This window comes from Lissotriton vulgaris, chromosome 1_2 (genome assembly GCF_964263255.1).
Source record: "Lissotriton vulgaris chromosome 1_2, aLisVul1.2, whole genome shotgun sequence".
Classification (NCBI taxonomy): domain Eukaryota; kingdom Metazoa; phylum Chordata; class Amphibia; order Caudata; family Salamandridae; genus Lissotriton; species Lissotriton vulgaris.
Window position 1 is genome coordinate 261540155 of NC_141686.1, and position 11654 is coordinate 261551808.

Here is an 11654-nt window from a genome sequence, read left to right on the forward strand (position 1 = left end):
TTGAATCCAACCTGCAATGGATGGAGAAGATCATACGGCTCCACAAAACCTGAGATTTGCTGGCTAACATGTATTTCAAAGATTTTAGAGAGCAGGGGAGCAACAAAATTGGCTTGTAGTTTAACCAACTGGCATGATCCATACTGGGGTTCTTCAGTAGAGGCAGACCATAACATGCTGCCACCCTCAGGGAATCCGACCCTCTTGCAGTGAGGAGATTCAGGGAAGAGCTTGCCAACATGAGCCGGGGGAGGAGGTCTAGAACAGAGCCAGACCTTATGGATTGTAAGCATGGGCGAATTTTGAGAATCTCGCGTTCGCGAATTTTGCGGATTTGCGAACTCGCAATTCGCAAAATCCGCGAATTCTCGCGAATTTGCAGATTTTTTTTTGTGTGTTTGCGCGGGTTTCTGCCAGTTCACGAGGGTTTTGTACAGTTTCGCAAACGCAAACTTACCTGTCGGCTCGCAAGTTTTGCGAACTTGTTGTTTCTATGTGTCCAGCCTGTTTGGGACACTCTTCTTCATCACTGCCACTCTCTGTCACCACTGCCACTCCCTGACTACTCATGCCACCCTCTGGCCCACCCATGCCACCCTCTGTTTCATCACAGCACCCTCTGGTTGTCCAGTCAGTGTACATTATTGTGGCAAAGCAAAGCACACCTTCCCTGCCTCAAGTGACCTGAATTAATTTGGGGCTGATTAATGTGTCACAGAATATTTTTTTAGCTGGCACCCGCTTCATTAGTGCTTCCTGATTAGTGATCTTTTGCACTTGCTAAGTGCTTTCATTGTTGCAAAATTAGTTACAACACCTGCCCTGCCACAACTGACAATAATGAATTAGTGGCTGATTAATGGATTTGAACTTCCAGCCTGGCTCCTGCTTGTCTCCCTTAGCTGTAATTCAGGACCTTTGTGGCATATGTGTAACTATTCTGAGGTTCAGAGCAGGGTCACATAATAGTTGCAAGTAGGCAACTGAACTCTGGAGGGGCCCCTCAGGAAGCACCTCAGGAAATGGCTACTAATGATGAGCCTGAACTTTTGAACCTGGTAAGTAGTTTCAGTTTTGCTAAGATCGTATTTCTGCAATTTAGCGCTTATTCGCGGGACGCGAAGTTGTACTGGGAAGCTGCGAACTCACGCGAACAGTGCGAGCAAAATCCGCTGCTCGCGGATTTGCGGATTTTGCGGGAGATTCGCGAATTTCGCGGATTGCAAATTTACCGAAAATCCGCAAAATCCGCGAGCGAAACGGATTTTCCACCCATGCTTAATGGATTGCAATAAAGTGCAAAAGGCAGAGCATCAATAGGCACACAAGATTCTAGAATTGATTAGGGACGATGGGCAATTGGATTGACAATGTTAGATTCAGTGCACGCTATCAATATTGTGGTGTCAATGATCCTACAATCAGTTGAAGGCTTGGTGGTCTGGGCAGTGGTTAACACATATTGAATATCTGCCACCTTTTTTTCGAAGTAGCTGGTCAGTTCTCGCATTGTGGCTGTGAAATGGGGAATGGGGGGCGGGGGGCATCTTCCCAGGATCCGATAACTCTTTAACTACCTTAAAAAGAGTTTGGGGGCAATTTTGAGCAGGAAGGATTTTATCCGAGTTGAAAGTAGCAAGACTAGATCTACATAGTTTATGATTTTCTTTCAATGTTGATCTATATTTAAGACCTTTTTCCTCATCATAGGATTATCTCCTGCTCCTTTATGGATGCTTGCACTTCTTTCCCACCACCCCCCCGGAGAGTGCCATTAAACCAAGAAGTGGGAGGAGCAGTCTGGCGGCGTAGTAGATATAGCTGGCAGAAACGAGTTGAGGGAATCCCGAATCAAGTAACTTTGTATCAAACAGCACCTGTCTGGTTAATGATTGCTCTGTCGTTTTTCAGTCTGCAGAGGCCGAAAAACCTCTTCAAGTCCTCCTTATTGCATATGGCTAGGCAATTACACCAATATATATATGGGGGATATAGGGACTTCTGTAAACCTTCAAGCAGAAAGTACTTTGAAGGGAGTCACATTGCAGCAATGCAATTAAAACCCCCAAAAAGAAGAGGACAGCCTCTGCTTGTGGTCAGGCTCTAAAGGTTGTGGCCTGGACTTAGGCACTACTAGAGCAGAGGAAGCAGTCAGTAGTACATGGAAGACGCCTATCAATAGGCCCTCATTACCGTGGCCTATGGGTACTAATGGTGTGTTAAATTGTGCCGAACTGGTCCCTGTACGACACCACAGCTGGTTTAATAACACAATCTATAATCCGGACTGGCCTAAGCAGTCTGATGCGAATAGCCTGAATGATTCAACAGCAGAGGCTATTGAACCCAGTGAGCACCCTGAGCCTTCTCTCATTTCAATCATTAGCTGATTCAGAAATACAGGAACGAGACTCTAAGCACTATGTTGAGGCTAGAGCAGAAGCAGAAGTGACTGGGAAAGTGCCCACTCTCTCTACAGCTGTAGGGCCTTCAGAAGAGAGTTGCTGAAGCCGAGGAGGCCACGGCACATGTCACAAGGACAGTCAAAGAACACAGAAGCTGGATTTCAGGTACACAACTAAAGCTGCAAGATTTGGAGAATCGCCAAAGGCAGAACAACCTCAATGTACTGGGGATCCTAGAGGGCAAAGAGGGCAGTGGCACTAGGCAATATTTGGTGAATCCTTTCCAACAGGCTTTTCCTGACCTGCTAAACTGAGACTGATACTGCCAAAATCAACACAAACATTGACTTCCAATTTCAGCAGGATATAAATCTGCAGGAAAGGAGAACAGGCAACGACCTATTTTGATTTATGTGGATAATTTCCTTCTTCAACAGGCTATTTACATTATGGCTAGGTCTTCTACTTCAATTAAGTTGGAATCTATCTTTTTATGGCCGGCTGGACTCCTATAAGTCAACTATGGAGCAGAGATGGTGGCTGAGGCAAATGATCAATCCGCTCAAAGCGACTGGATCGCGGGTCTTCTTGCAGGAGCCTGCACGGCTCAAAATACAAAGGGATTGAAATACCAGAGTTTATTTTTCAGATAAGGAGTCCTGTTGGACTTGGCCCTTCTGGCAGGTTCACCCCTGAACTTTTTGCTTTTAATTGTGACTTGGTGTTAGTGGTTTTTGGCCTCTGGGCACTTTACCACTGTGTCCCAGGGTAAAGTGTGTGCGTGTAGTGAGGTTGGCCTGTCCTCCCATAGGAATGCATGGGGAATGTATGTGTCCCTGGTAGTTCCTGATGCGTGGGGAGTGCAGATTCGAGTTTGGTATGTGCGGACTCATGTGAATAAATGCTGTGCAGTGATGTGTGCGGCGTTCATGTGTCTAGTGTTTGAAGTGCCACTTCTAGTAGTTGGCATGTCTGTGTAATTTATGTGAATTGGCTGTCTGGCTTATGATTGGCTGGAGCTGGCTGGTGGGCCTGGCTCCAGGATGGGTCTGCCCCGGTGGTGAGTGGAGAGATCTGCATGATTGATGTGAGGGAGGAGTGCACCTGGGACCTGAATAGGGCTGGGCTTTCCCCACACAATACTGGCTCCACCCCCTGTGGTACAACTGATGACAGTGAATAGTAAGAGGGGCTGAGCACATCCAAAACCAGCTGCGACTGGTTTTACCCCCACCCTGCAGACACAAATAAAGGGATTTAGTGTATAAAATGAGGCTGTGACCTCATAAAAAATGTTCTTCTTGATCCTGTCTTGAGGGGGGCCTGCTGCTGCTGGGCGTCAGGAGGATACCCCACTGGGTGCTGCCTCCCCGTTGGAGGGCCGTGTGAGCTAGCCCCTGGGCCCAGCCTTTGCTCCCCCTACCCTCCTAAGACTTTGCCTGGGCTGGTGACTTTGCTTTTTGTAGCGCATGGGGAGCGCTGAATCACCACCAGTGGAGCGCGTTATTTTGTGGTGCCAAAAGAGAATTGCGCTGTCCTGAGGGGCCGCGCTTCTGATTCCCCGCATCTTTGTCAACTTTGAAATCCCTGGCAAGTGCCCACCCCACCAGGGACGTTGTAACTACACGGGAGCCCACTCCGTTTATTTTCCGTACTCTTAAAACCTTTTAAGCAGGTGCCCACCCTGCAGAAATTGCCACGCTACATTTAAATTCCTTCGAGGGAGCCTACCCCCCATCTTGTGGCTGATTCACCGCCGCAGCCCGGGACAGCAGTAAATCACCGCCGCCGGCCTGGGGGCTTGAGGTGAGGGCCGCGCTGCCATTGGCTGCCCGCAATAGCGCGTGCCAAACAGGAAGCTGACGGGAGGCCACCCCGCGCTCCTGTACTCTGGGGAAAGAAGCCGGCGTCTCTCCCCTGGGGTTCCCAAGAGCGAGGGAGAGCCCCAGAGTACCGTTGGGGAGGTATGCAGAGAGAGCCCCTGACTGCTGTGGGGCCCAGCAGCAAAAGAGAGCGACTGGAGGAGCAGGTGGGGCTCCAGTGTTGAAGGAGAGCCCCACGCTGCCCAAAGAGGAAGACCGGAAGCCGATAATTAGATATTTTTCTAAAGTGGTGTGGTGTCCTTTTGTAGTGCCTACACTGTATTACTGTGGGGTATGTGCAAATGTTTTACACACTGCCTCTAAGATAAGCCTGACTCCTCATGCCAAGATACCGATGGGGTGAGCAGGGGTTATTTTTAGGAGTGTAACTCCCTTATCATGACTACAGTGGAGATTTTTGCCTAGCTTCGGCCCTTGCCGTAGCCTACCAGAAATCCCAATTTCTAACATTGGCTTTCAGCGGTGAGGCTAGGACTTGCATTTGCACGTGACTTACAGTGATTGGTGTGCACTACTACCATATCGCGTACCAGAATAGCCCGTTTTCTTTTTGCCTGATTTTTGTGGTCTTGCCAGGGGAACTTTCTACATCTTCATGCCGGAATCAATAGCCTCATCTTTTGCATCCATGGACATTGTCTTTGAGGAGGATAGGTTGGAGCTCTACACTGTTAGAGAATTGAAATCAGTCTGCAAAAACTTAAAAGTCCAAGTCAGAGGCCTCACTAGGAATGACGAACTACAAAATGGCATGGGTAGCAGTGGGCAATCTGGTGATCTTAGTGGAGAGGTGGAGGAGCCTAGTCCTGAGGGGAAAGCTCCCAACAAGGCAGCAGTGGCCTGTCCCTGGAGGATCTGGAGGACAGACGGGAAGCAAGTAAAGTAGCCACAGAACTAGAAAAAATCAAATTAGCCATTGAAGGGAGGAGAATGGTATTAGATTATGAAATCAGAATGAAGGAGCTGGATCAAGAGAAAAGAACCCGCTCAGATGGTGGCAGCAACTTGTCAAGGCAGGCAGACAGAATCGTGCAGATCCCCAAGATTGTAGGCAAGGATTTCAAGAAGGGGGACGACATACAGAGATGGTTCCAGGGGTATGAGTCCGCATTCCATATGAATGGGGTCTCTGAAGAGAATTGGGGAGTAGGATTATGGCTCTTCTTTCCCGAAGAAGCGAGGGATACTTTAATAGCTTTGGGTGAGGGGTATCACCTAACCCATGGGTACTTGCAAACTTTCTCTCAGGGGCCAAATTTACAGTGTGGTTTGTGGCCGAGGGCCGTACCGTTGGGGGCGGGGTCAGTGAGAGAGGGGGTCAGGGATAGAGCAAAAAAAAACCTGTGACCATGAGGTTGAACATAGGCCCCAGCAGCGGACGCCTTCGTCCACTTAGCCACCAGATCCGACATACACACATCTCTCTCTCTCTCTGTCTCCCTCTTGCTAATATGCATTATAGAATTCCTATAGAATCCCAGGTTAGATGTCCTGCACATCTAACCTGGGATTATATAGGAATTCTATAACGCTTATTAGCAAGCCTATTATCGCCATTTTATTGGCAGTTTCCTGCAGATAAAACGGCGATAATTTTAATGAGGTTCCTTGCTAATATGCCCCTTTGTCACTCTCGGTCTCCCTCTGTCTCACTCACTGTCTCCCTTCCTCTCTCTGTCTCCTTTCCTCTGTCTCCCTATCTGTCTCCCTCCATGTCTCCCTCCCTGTCTCCCTCCCTCTGTCTCCCTTCCTCTGTCTCCCTCTCTGTCTCCCTCCCTCTGTCTCCCTCCTTCTGTCTCCTCTGTCTCTCTCCCGCTGTCTCCCTTTCTCTGTCTCTCCTTCCCTCTGTCTCCCTCCCTCTGTCTCCCTCCCTCTGTCTCCCTACCTCTGTATCCAACCCTCTGTCTCCCTCCCTCCCTCGCCCTCCTTCTCCCTCGCCCTCCTTTTCCCTCCCTCCCCCTCTCTCTCCCTATCTCTGTCTAGCCGAGGTGTAATAACTATATTAGAAATATTTTGAAAAGCAAGAGTTCTTTGCTGCACACATCCAACCACTTTCCCCAGCCTTCCCAAAATCTGCAGCACGTTACTAATGACACCCGAATGTAGAGGGTGTACGAGAGCTGGCTGGACCGCCGCGGCAGAGATCAGGTGTAATCCGGGAGGCAGAGATTCCAAGTAAGCATGGGCTGACTCATCCCTTCAGTGTCGATAAGACAAATGCTACTCGGGGAGCATGAGCTGCGCAGAGTGATCTCCGAGATCACCCTCGGTTCAATCAGTCGGGGGTTTGTCTTTGAGTCCTGGTCACTGAAATTGTCCAACAATTACCGGATTGCAAGAGAGCAGAGAAAGAAGCGAAGTGGGAGGACTGCTACCTGCAGCCGCTGGGGTGGCCCCTGAGTCACAGAGCCAAAGGGACTCATGGTCAAATGCTTCCCAAGGCCCGGCTCCAGCCATGTGCTGGGTGTAAAGTGAAGCTTTTGGACACAGTTTTTGTGACGGACAGCCCTGCCAGGGGCGATCAAGCTTATGTATGTGACCACCATAAACGTGGAAGCCAGGCCAAAGCCCTGCAGGAAATAAATGTGCCACATACAAGCGCGCAACGCCCATTGAGTTCAAAGGGCTTCACCCCCCACCCCCCTCGTGACAGCTTTCCGGGTGCATACACAGCCACCCCGAGTAGTTCACAGGTCTTTAAAAGACCATTTACATGTTAATGAGGCTTTGTTGTATTTCACCTCTTCTTAAGCCCCGGCAGCTCCACTCTGACTATCACTGGAATCATCCGGCCCCCACAGAGCAGAGTCTCTCGGAGATGCACTGCTAAAACCGGCGGTGTTTGCTGACACAATTAAATTTTTTTTTTAAAAACAGGTAAGATGTCTGCAAGGTCCGCGGGCAACCATGGAAGGCTTCCCGGGCCGCTATGAGTACCCATGACCTAACCTATCCAGATATGAAGGATGCCCTCCTCACCAAGTATTGTTTGACTCCTGAAAAGTACAGGGATCAGTTTAGGTCCAGTAAGAAGTCTGATGCCAACATGTGGTTGGAATGTGTATGCTGTGTTTTGCCGATCTTTGGATGGCTGGGTAAAGGGCAGTAATGTGACAGATTTTCAGGCGCTATTCAATTTGATTGCATGGGAGCACCTGTCCAGTTTATGTTTTGCAGATCTGCGCCAGCACCTAGTTGATAGTAAGCTGACTGACCCCAGGAAACTTGCTATGGAGGCGGACCGCTGGGTGATTACCACGGTCCACAAGAAAGTGTTTGGGGGAGACTCAGCCAAAGGTGGTCAGGGTCCCAAGTAGAAAGATGGGGGGACAAGGGCAAAAAACAGTAGTTCACTAAAGGGCCCCAAAATAACATCCAGGGTAAAGGTTTCCATCCCCCCAGAGATAAGAAGCAAAGGGGCTCAACAGGCAAGCCTGCTGAGACCAGCCCCCGCAAATGTTTTGCATATGAGCTGGTGGGGCACATGAATGGGGACCACAGATGCTCCAAGGGGGCACAGCCACCCACCGGTGATAGTCCAAGATGTTGGCTAGTGTAGCTCTTGGGGAGGAGGAGGAGTACCCACAGGATGGTGGAGACCACGCAGAAATGTCCCTTGTCTCACTAGGGGACAGTGAGATGGTCTCAGGGGCCCATGTGCCCCAAACACAAATAAATAAAGCACCTGGGTTATCATCAATGGGAAAAGGGTAGAGGTTCTCAGGGATACTGGAGCCAGTGTGACCTCAGTTCGGTGTCACCCGGTCTCTGAGAGGCAGTTAGTCCCCAGGGCATTCCACCATTCCACCAAGTAATTGCAGTTGACAATTCAGAGCACCAGTGTCTGGTGGCGAAGGTTCACTTCGAGTGGGGGGTCTCAGGTCCTTTTAAGGGTAGTTGTGAGCCCTTCCATGCCTGTCGATTATCTGCTCGGTAACGATCTGGAGCAGTCCTTGTGGAAGGATGTTGAGCTCAGGTCCCACTTAGAGATGCTTGGGTTGCCAGAGTGGGCATGCATGTCCACTCGGTCCATGACGGTCAGAAAGGGTGATCAGAGGGACCCGAAGTCTGAAACAGTGGCCCAGGTCCCTGCCAAGAGCAAGGGGTGGGGGCACAGGAAACCAGCCCCCAAAGTTCCCACGGCCCGGGAGGAGGTGGACCTTGAGGGGCGTCGCCCCGTTGCCTACAGGGGAAAAGGTAGCCAAACTGGGGGACATCTCTGAGCTGACCCATTGGCAGCAAGAAGGGGGTCCCACCAGGGAGGAGTTCTATCAGGAGCAGAAAGAGTGCTCTTTTCTGGAGGCTCTGCAACGGCAGGCTGCAGCACAGGTGACTGGTGATCAGTCCGGGTCAGATTAGATCTACTGGGAGAAAGATCTCCTGTACAGCGAGCCTAAGGTCCCGGAACCTGGGTCAGCCCGTGTGCTGTTGGTACCCAAGCACTTCCAGACCTTCCTACTCAACAAAGCCACAGGCCTACTTAGTAGCTCATTTTAGTGCGGAGTTAAAAAAGAGTTTCACCAACTACCGGCTGGGCATGCATGATTCGAAAGATCTACAACCGTCCTGGAAAACTAACCAACAAGCAGCACACTGTCGCCTATGTGGTTTTTGTAATGAAACGTTAACTCACCTGCTGTGTGCATGCCCTGTAGTTAAGGAAATAATAAGGGGGCTTCTAAAACCAATTTTTTATGAATTGAACATTTGCACATGCAGACAAGCAGTGATATGTTGGTTGGAAGGTTCCTCTATAATCTTGGCTTGCCGAAAGGTAAAATACCTGGCAAAAGAAAGGGAACTTTTAAAGCAAGCAGATTTAGAGGTCACCAACTAAGTAGGAATAAGGGCGGTTTCACTAGCCCAAATTGCAAGTGGTATGAAGCCCTAAGCCACAGGATAACCGGAACAATAAAGAAAAATGGCAACTGGCCAAACCTTATTGTAAAGTTTGGCATTTTATGGACATTTATTTCAAATAATCTAACCTTTGGACAATTTCAAACACTTGAGCACTTTGGAAAGTTGTGAATATATTGAACTGTCGCAGATAATTTAACTGGTTAATTGACATTTTACGCGCTTTTTTAATGTTATTCAGATTTTAGATATCGCCTAGTTCATTGCTTAAATGCAGTATTTAATGGAAGATTAAGTTTAATATATTCTTTTTTTTTTTTTAATTTTCAAAATTTTTATTGCAAGCAAAATCAGATACATCATTCACATTTTAAAAAAAAAGGAAAAGAAATCGTAACTTAGTCACCAGGATATAAGGATAAAAGCACACAAAATGCGAAGTATATTGCATTGCACCATACGTTGACATCTTAATAGAGGCAAAAGTAAGAAAAAAAGAAAAAATACATAAAAAAATACATATGATAATTTCACAATTCTTTCTGTATCCATTGATAAATTGGATCCCAGATTTTTTCCCCCATTAATTTTTTTAACACGTCCTTTCACAGCATATATTGCCTTTTCTAAATTATACTTTGCTAGTAATCGAGCTCTCCAAATATGAAATTGTAGCGGATCCATTCCTGAGTGATACAGGCACGGTAAACCGACATACAAATAAATAGTAGTTTTTTTTTATCTTCAGACATAATAATAGAAGAGGTACCTAACATAACAATCTCAGCTGTGAGATTAATATTACATTTAAAAATTAAAGACAGGAAAGTCTGTATCTGATTTAATACTGGCTTAAGCATCAGACAGGAGAAGAACATGTGGGTTGCATCCGCAGCTTCTAATGTACATCTCTTGCATGCAGTACCCGTGGATGCTCCCCATTTAGAAATGTTCTCAGGGGTATGATATAAGTCATAAAGAACCATATAATGTTGGGTACGGGATCTACCCGTGAGTAAAATAGAATTAGTCAGATCAATGGAGTCTTCTATCAAACATTTGTCACTCCCAGTTTTTCTGCCCATCGATCCTGTACTACAGATAGATCATCTGAGTATGATGAAATCAGTAAATTATACAGAAATCCTATCTTCCTTTTAATGTATAAAGCTTCAATCAGAGGTATTTTCTGAAGCCCTGAACATTGTGCTGAAGATAAAGTATTAAAATAGCTGTGTATTTGAAGGTATTTATAATAATCTTAAGACAAAATATTAAATTTAGCTTGAAGATTCGAGAAAGAGATAAGTTTATCATTATACCATATATCATTAATAGAGTTAATTCCTTGTTTGCTCCATTTTGCCATTGTTTGATCTCCAAATATTTCAGGCAATAGATGTTTAGATGCCAAGGGGGTATATCTAAGAATTTTCGGGATCCCTAAATGTCGTTTAATCATCTTCCATTCCCGATATGCTGCAATTACAGTCTTAAATTTAACTTTCTTGAAGTAACTTGGTTCAATGTTTTTTTAGAAAACATCCATAAGCTTCTGACCCTAAAGAAAATTCATAAATGAAAGGTAAATGTGCTTCATACATTGGTGCTTTTATACCAATAATTAGTGGTTTAATAAACTGCAATATTGATGCGAGGTAATAAAATAAGAAATGTGGTGTACTCCAGCCTCCTCTGTTTTTTGGAAGGGTCAATTTTTTAAAGGCTCTACGATGGCGTTTATATCCCCATAGAAATCTTCCCGCCATTCTTTCAAGCTGTTTGAAGAATTCTATAGGAAATTCAAGAGGTATAGTTCGGAAAAGGTATAAGACTCGTGGAAGTATTAGCATTTTTAATACATTATTTCTGCCATGTAATGACAGATGTAGATGATTTATCCGTTCTAAAGTAGTATTCGCCTTTTTAATGATGGCGGTAAAGTTAAGCTTAGGTATATCAGAAATTGGAGTTGTGATTTTTATTCCTAAATATGTTGCAGTGGATACTATGTTAAGATGTGTCAGTGGATTTTGACCTACAAATAAAACTTGAGTTTTTGATGAATTTAGTTTATAGCCTGAAAAAGCACCAAACTCTTTCGCTATCTCTTCAACTTTTGGAATTGTCTTTAAAATATCAGTGGTAGTCACTACCACGTCATCAGCATATGCTAAAGCCCTATACAAAGTCCCTGCCATCTCCACAGGTTTTATTTCTTCCTCTTGGTTAAGTTTGTTAAGATATATATCTATATAAATAGAAAATAACAGTGGAGATGATGGGCACCCCTGACGAGTACCGCGGAAAATAGAGAATGGACTAGACCTATGAGATCCAATTTTGATATATGATGATGGTGATAGATATAGGGTTTCCAAGGCCCTAATCATTTTTTGGCCAAAACCTTTTAAAGCCAGTATATCCCATAAATAAGGCCATGCCACCCTGTCGAATGACTTCTCGGCATCCAACAGGGTGATTCCGATGGGTGTATTATTAGTTT